This window comes from Megalobrama amblycephala, linkage group LG16, assembly GCF_018812025.1.
Source record: "Megalobrama amblycephala isolate DHTTF-2021 linkage group LG16, ASM1881202v1, whole genome shotgun sequence".
NCBI classification, from domain to species: Eukaryota; Metazoa; Chordata; class Actinopteri; order Cypriniformes; family Xenocyprididae; genus Megalobrama; species Megalobrama amblycephala.
Window position 1 is genome coordinate 33,042,880 of NC_063059.1, and position 8,941 is coordinate 33,051,820.

Genomic DNA, 8,941 nt, shown 5'->3' on the forward strand with positions numbered 1-8,941 from the left:
AACATTCTGCAAGCCGCACCAGAAGCTTTCATAAATAGCAGTTGTTGTTATTGGTTCCAATGTCAAACACATCTGGCTGTTTTAGATTCAATTGGAAAGCTACACAAGGAGGTGCGATAAAAGGATTCTAGGAGTGAAATTTCATGTTCTTATTTCTCTGACCGCCTCTTGACTTAACAAGGATCCTAAAGTGGTTCTCAAAGACACAAACTGTACAGCAAAACCTCAAGATGGAGGAAAACAAAGAAAAACAAGGCTCAGAGATCAAAAGAGCTCAGCCCTTTGTGTGCAGAAATTGTGTCCTTTTTTGAAAATTTAACTCATTAAGGGGTTCATTTTTTGCAAATAATTAGGGGCACAAGCATCACCTTTTGTACAAATGAAAGGCAGCATGAGGCATTTAATTTAAATGCATTAATAATAATAACAACACATTAATGGGGGGGGGGGGGTAGAAATATTTAAACAGGTGTAAAGCAAATGCCTTTTTAAAAAAACTTTTAATAAAAGTTTATTCAGCTCAGTATTTAACTTTAACTGTTTATTCAGCTACAGTAGCAGGATATTATACATCAAACAGTGCTAGCTACGCTTTATGTTAAACTACTGTATGCCTTTATTTTAATTTCATGAACAATATCAATTAATTAACCATCAATTATTGGAATTATTAAATGTAAATATTACAAAAAAACTGATTAACTACATTTTACTGTTGAAGCTGTTGGCATTTTTAGATGTTTCCGACACTGCAGCGGTCAGGTGGGATAAATCAGAGCTCTCCAAAAAATGAGATTCTACGAAAACGAGTTCTACGGAAACATGAACACACTTTCAAAATCGTACTCACATTTCCTCACTACACATTGGGACCATAGACTGTAAAAAAAAAAAAAAAAAAAAAAAAAAAAAAATGGATGACACACCTCCACTCTCTTCCATTGTAGAAAAGTGAAGCCGCCATTGTCACAATATGGTGCTGACATCTTGTGCTGATTTGGGACCTGAGTCTGCGCAGTAGTGAGCTGCTTGAAGTGGAGCCGCGCGCAATCAAGGTCCCGCTCCGTCGACCGTTACAACTGCGAGTGGCAAAAGACTGAGCGGTAGCATTGGTTTTCAGCGTGAATGCCGCGAAAAACACACAAAACACATCCAAAACGGAAAAGAGCTTTGTGATTGACTGTACAAATAGCTTTGACACAAAACCTGAGGTATATATTTAAAAACTGCAGAAAGCAACAGAAAAAGAAGCAAATGGATCACTGCAATTCACAGAAACAGCTGGACTCCAGCAGAGAAACATTGCAGTTATAATTTTGTGTCAAATTGTTGGATTTTGAGGTAAAATCATACCGTATATATTGTATTGTTACATATTATGTTGACAAGTCATCAATTAAATATTTTCCATCTTATATTCTGCATTTGGGTGTTTTAAAATAAACAACACTGACAAAAACTATACTATAAAACTATACAAGTTTTAGGGCTGGACAATATATGACGATATAACATTGATATAAGTGATTATGCGGATTTATACCTACCTATATTGTAGTTATATAAAATATTCACAAGCAGATTTGCTATATGTATTTCCCCGCCGTAGAAATCAGGCACATATAAATGTCAGGAAACACGATTGGCTGCATGTCAATATCCATTAGGTTTATTTGACAAGTTGTAAGAAACACTTTCGAGTCCAACCTTTAGTGTAATTGTTTGTTTTACTTGCGTTTTCGCAGTTTCCTCTATTAAATCCAGTCATGCAGCAGGTTCTTTTACCACTCAGTCCAGCTGAGGGAGCGCTCTTTCGGCGGGAAAGTGACGTCGATGCATACCCTAGTTGAGGCTAAATAGCAGGCTAACTAAACTAAATGGATAGGCGTATTTATTCATCGTTTTTTAAAATAAACCCACAACTAAAATAAATTAAAGGAGAGGGGGTTCTAACAGCGCTTGTCAATGTCAAAATGAGCGAGATGGCCAATCAAATCAAAGAAGGAGGGTCTTAGAGAAGACAAATATGAATTTAGTTTTATCTCTGAAAGAGTGTGTGGAAGGTAGCAGCTAATAACAGTTCAAACAGTTCAAACATTAATATTGAACTGTTTTACAAGAGGAATGCTGAACGACCAGAGATGCAAGCAACTCAACTTTAAAAAAAAATCACTGTTTTGAATGTAACATATGGTATAATTCACATTTGATTCATGTAACTCATAACTGAATGTGAAATTAAACGTTTTGCTTTTTCATCATATCAGATATCAGTAAGAGTGAATGTGTGCATTTTTAATAGTAGTGTATGCATAAATAATATTTATAAATCAAAATATTATTTGCAAATAGATTAAATTCATTAGGCCTACTTCACAACTGCAGTCGAACTTATTTTACAATTTTTACTTTTTAATACTTAATAATTAATTAATTCCTTGAAGATTCCTTGAGATTAGCACAGTTGGTTTTAAATTAATCTGGTTTATTTTAATTCAGGACTCCATAGTCAAGGTTTTAGTAATCTGTACTTAATCTGTGTTTCAGAAAGCCATTTTTTTAACCCGCGATTAACTATTCTAGATTAAGGCCTATCCTGGCTAAATTTAAACCCTGTCCAGGAAACCGCCCCTTAGAGTTTAATGTTCTGTTTCTGTTATCTGAGTTTTGTGAGGTTACCATTGTGCTGGAGAGTAGAGCCTGTGCTTCAGTCAGTGATGACCCAGAGACACTGATGTTTTGCTGCATGTTGCTTTATATAAAGGCTGCAGTAACTGTGTAGTTGCTGATGCAGTGATACAGCAGTTACATTAGCTCATGCATGTGCTGTTGTCAGCTGATGACTTACTGCAAGTGATTTACATTTTAGAGAAAAGATTTTGTAATTTTAATCCAGGAATTACCTGTAAATAGCTTTTTTTTCCTGTAAGACATTTAAGAAAAATTAGTTTTTGTTTGAACAGCCACTTTTATTAGTCAGTTTAGCTCTAATTTTCAATTAAATTTTTTGTCAAGGGCAGCAGGGACGTTCTGAGAACGTTTCCACATAAAATATGATTCCCTAAACGTTCAGAGAACATCCTGAATGTTCTGTGAAGGTTTGCAAAATAACGCCCCCAACCTTAAAAGAACGTTCTGGGAACGTTACTAGACAACGTCCATAACACCAGAGGGAACGTTCTGAGAATGTTAATTAATGCAAAACTAACAGTTAATACACTCAGAGTTTAGTCTCTGGAAAGGATCAGTGAATCATCATCACTAAATAAACAAATTCATCTGATCAGATTTTCTCTTGCAATTTTTGCTATAACAAAGCGTGTTTTGGAAACAGTTAAAGCAGCCAGAGAAAATCTGATGTTGAAACGTTCATTCAAGTTTGAGGCAGGGTGGAGTTATGAGGATTGACCGACAGTTTGAGGATTCAATGGAGTTACTAGGTTTAGCCACAAGCTCTTTTTGATACTTTTCATTGGTTAAATATGTGCAAAATCCACAAAACAGATATTAATGGTGACAAATACAGTAGTCAACATTTTAAGTGGATCAAAAAAGTTTATTAAAGTTGTCCTAAGAAGAAGGTTTTAGGACAACTTTGATGTTCTGATCCACTTAAGCCCTAACACTCAAATTACTTTGAGTAAGACAAACTTAAGTTAAACAAATTAGTTCAGTTAAATTAACTGTTAATGATGTTTTATTAACAAAATTCGGGAGGAGCAGGTGCAGATAATTAGACTAATTATCACAGGTGGAAGCATTCAGCTAATCAACCAACGGAGGTATATATACTGCAGAATTATCTCTGTTTGATTGACAGTTTATCAGCATCCCTCCACCACCCCAAATTCTATCTTTCATAAACACATCCAGGGGGAGTACTCTGGCTTCGGGCCAAAATTCCAAGCTCGGAGCCCTCCCACTGGACAGCACGTCAAATACGCGTTACTTTTCTCTATCTAATTATATGTTTATGTGAACTCGTGAATGGGTATTTGAAACGTTTTTTTGTCTTTTGAGTTCACAGCACTGATATAATTCAAGACATTTTCTGAATTAGATTAAAAAAAAAGTTAACTAAAACGTTAATTGCTATCGAAATGTATGCTAGTTAGCTAACGCAGTGCTTTAGGAACAATATTTTAGGAAGTTACGAGCAATTAACATGCATGAGCACTACAAACTCAAAACTTGATAGATCTGCTTACTTAAAATTGGGAACATCATAACTCAGAAAAATTGATGTAACTGATTATTTATAGATATATAGTTGTCTCTGCACGTTGGTATGTGTGTTGTTAACATCATAATTAATTTTATAATACTGGTAAAAATGACACTTTCCCTTTAAGGAACATGAACGTATTTGAATCTAGTGTCCTAAAAACCGCACAAAAGGCTTTGATTTAGAACTGTAGTTCCAGCTAGCAAGTAATTGATTCTTTCATTCATAAATTCAATCTCATTCATTGTGAGCCAAAGGAAAATCACACTTAACTTTAAACTCTTTTTTTAACCATGAAAAATATACTCCAGGCGCAGTACTGACAACATGTTTCAAAGAGCTGAAGAGTAAGTGAGCATTGCAGGGGTGAAATGGTACTTTGGGGAAACCATAGCAACCATTTTTAAGTTTCCACTCAAGTAATATTCATTTGGATTGTTCCCATTTGGCAGTGCATCACTTTCTCATTTCACAATATTCCTGTGGGGAACTGCACAAAGTACAAATCCTAAATGGCAGCTGCTATAACAACAGTGATAACAACAACATCAAACAGAAATGTGTTCGCGATGGCCTCAAAAACACAAGATGGAAGCCTCTTTAAATTTCAATACCCACAATACCCCTCGCACACACTTAAAATTTTGGTTTCATTGCCATCTCAATTTGTGCTGTAAGCCCTCTTAGCCTTAATGCGAACCGCAATCAGGGTAGTCAGCTAGTTACATATGCACTTATTTTACAGAAACTTCAAGTGTTTGCCCTGCATTTCCCAAGGTAAACCATGCAGGGATTTGCATAAATTTGCATAGGCTGCTCAGAAGAGGAAATAACAATGAATGAGACAAATGACAAAATGCACCAGACACTGAAATACAGGCGAGCTGTATTTGCAGAGCTTTAAAAAATTGCGTAAACATCCACAGCTATCAGCTGCTAATCTGTATTCATTTTGCTTTTAAAAATTATAGCTTTGAACAGCTGTAGGCCTATACATGTGAACCACTTTAATTTTCCTGATGTACGATACGAAATTGCATTATTATCAAGTAATTATCTGAGAGATGATTATGTGGCTTTGCCGTCTGGAGATTTTTGAAACGATCAGGAGCTCTTAGTATTCTGTGAACTCTGTATGCTCAATAAATAAAGAAAAGAACAAACCTTAATCAATACTTCTCTGAGGAGGAGAGATGAATAGAGGTCTTGCTCTGTCTTGGTATCTAATTTCGTTCACATTCAAATACATTGTGAATAAAGACAGATTTGTCATGCACAGGCCAGATTGAGCCAAGTGAATTTTTCATTGCAGTATACAGTATGTATATTTGTTCAGAAAATTGCACGATTTTTGCAAGTAAAAACTGTGCTTTTTTAAATGCTGTGGCAGAGATCTCAAATTTAAAGAGCTGTCTTTTCCATATACCGTACAACAAAAACACACGATAATCACTGCCTGTCACGACCAGTAGCAATTTTGCTTGGTTGATTAAAATTAGCAACCAAATTAGTTATCTTCAAAGGAATAGTTCTCCCAGAAATTAAAATTCTGTCATGTCCCTCATGTTGTTCCAAACCTGTATGACTTTCTTGGGTGTCTCGGAACACAAAAGACTAGTCTAAAAGAATAATAAAATGTAATATAATGTTCTACAGGTTTGGAAAGACATAATGATGCTAGTAAATTATCCTTTAATGGTCTGAAGGCTTTCAAATCCTTATGTTTTATACATGGTGCCTCTGTGACATATTTCTTACATATAACTCGTATGATACCGATTTGTTCGATGGGAACAGATTGCTCCCTCTTACCAAGGGCTCATGCTGTGTGTCTTTGAGACAGAGTGTGTCCATTTTTTGTTACCTGCCAGAAATAGGTGTCACTGGGTCAACCATTACCAAATAGCAGAAAAATACTTCTGGAAAAAGCTGATATGGAATGAAAAAGGTCCTCCAGTGAGTCAATGTAAGCTATATTTTGTTTTGTTTTTTCCCAAAATATAGCTTACATTGAGTAGACGCTAAATAAAATGTTGAGTAGACACTAATTAAAATGTTTTATGAATCTTATCTAAAGGCCTGTTCACACCACGAACAGAATAACTATATCGATAACTATATTAGCATCCACATCAACGCACAATATCATTCTGTTTATTATAAGCACATGCTGCAGTTTTTGTTAACTGCCGCTTTACGGTCCTCGAATTGGCCCAGATCTGGATTAAAGAAGAACCACACATGTGCCATAAATGGCCCAAATCTCAGCCAATTAATAACCCCTAACCAGCCCTGAACTGGGCCAGGACCAATTTTAATATTGGTACCAATGCTGCGTTCACGTCACCTTGTATTTACCAGTATCTTGAAATGACAACACGTGACATTATATTCGGAGCTGTTCACGTCCTTTTGGTCCTTGGACTGGGAATTATGCGTTTCCATGGCACCACTATCAACGCCTAAATTAATCTACAGCGGTCAGGTGTTATAGTGGCCACATGGTACATCTGGGAGCTTTCAGAAAACTCCCAGCTTACAAGCTGTAACTACGATCTCTACAGGACGTGAACGCTTTTTACAAGCTAGAATCTCGTAACTACAGGAATTACAAGCCCGCGTGAACGCACCTATATACACAGCCTTAAGTAAACCATATCAACAGTCTTTATCCAGAAATCCCAAAACCGAGCCACACCTGAGCCTTATTTAGCCCAAATGCAAACACAGTTGGCATTTGGAAGTCAATGGCTGGTTATACCAACATTCTTCAAAATATCTTCTTTTGTGTTCAACAGAACAAAGAAACTCATGAAAGTTTGGAACAACATGAGAGTGAGTAAATGATGACAAAATTTTCATTTTTGGGTAAACTACCCCTTTTAATTCCCATATATTTCCATGGAAAGTTTCCAAGTCTGAAATTTTGCAACCCTAGTCATGAAGCATGTGAGAGCCAATGAGCAATTGATATCACTGATGTAAAACCTTTGTCGTAATGCTTCTTGAGATGGCAAATTTCGAATTTTTAACGAGTGCGATTTGACTGTTATGATCGCTACCAAAATCCCTTTCAAGGAATGTCTGTTCAGTTGGCGGCCATATTTGCAATGCCTCCAGGCAGCTGTTTCGGGCATCCAAGATGAATAGGGGAACACTTAAATCTCAAAAACAATTAAATAACATATTTCAAATCAGCAACAAAATCTGATATGAACTGTCCTATAAATGTTGTTTCTTATGCTCAAATAGCATTAAAAAAAAGAAGCGTATTTTTCAGGCTAGACTAGCCTATCCACATGTGCAGTCCTACACGCAAGTCTCCGGTTTCTTAATGACAGCTGTAGTGACGCAATGACTTTATCAGTCAGCGATTGGCTGATAGGATGAATGCATGAAATTTTATTTCTATTGTGCTCTTTGAGCCAAAATTTGCAGGAATCATTTTAATTTGGACTAATATTAAAGCTGCAGTCCGTAACTTTTTTTGGTTAAAAATTATCCAAAATCAATTATTGAGCAAGTTCATAACCAGCCATTGTTCAAAACTATCTCATTATCTTAGCTCAGCTTGTAATAATGTTTTATAATAAGAGCGACATGGTGGATTTCCCCGGGAAATTTGAGCATGCAGCAGTTCCTCTGTGCATCATTGCGTCACGTCCGTAAACAGATAAAAGGAGTCCAGGCTAGTCGGTTTTATCACGTGAGGACGCTGCTGGTAGCGGATCATTTATAGCCTTTTCTCACAGCAGCTGAAATAATTAAACTTATCATTTTGATGGCGGATTGTAATCCAGAAAGGTCCAAATGACAATCATCAGTGACAACTGGAGATTCACTCGTAGTCAAAAAGCAAAAGACATTGGACTGTTGAGTGGCTACAGAAATTAAAATCTACAGGTAACGCTAATATACACTAAATATACATAGTCATAGTAATGCTGATGTTGTTAACATTAACAATTTGAGAACAGTATAACAGTAATAATAATTTGCACGGTTTGGCATGATCCGAGCTAAGCGATCGTTAGATTTAATCATCTTTGGCAGCACAATTTATTGAAGGCCTAATGCTTTTTTCCTCAGTTGGTCAGAACAAAAGTGGCAGAAATGTTACTTACTTGTTCAGATGATATTTTCCAGTGAAAAATTCTTATATTGATCATACTTTCAAGACGTAGAATCTGTGATTCTGAAGTTCAGTATCCACACCGGTGCGGTGACTGACAGAAACATTAGATTCATCTGCGCTGACGAGCTGTGCCGAGACACAACGCACGTACAGATAACTGTTCCGCATATGACTGCAATTGCAGGTTTCAAACAAGAGATGGCGACAAAGAGGAAAAATCGCAGACTGCAGCTTTAACTAATATAGTTCATTTTGACTAATATTCACTAATCATTTTGGGTGCTTGTTTATGCAAGAGATTATTCTACTAAGGAGCATGATCATAGAAATAAGCCACTGGCTTTTTTTTTTATGGAACATCATGTTCAGATGTCTAGTGTTACTAATTTTATAGGTTTTCACAGAAAGCATGATGGTAAGCTAAATATGTCAACAGCTTTAACCATTTATATAAAGGTCTGTCTACAATATTTATACTTGTTACTATTTCATAAAATGTGGAAATAAAAAGCAAATTCAGATCAAAAATATGTTTCAGCAAAATTCAACAGTATCAAAAATTATAAATCAAAAACACATTG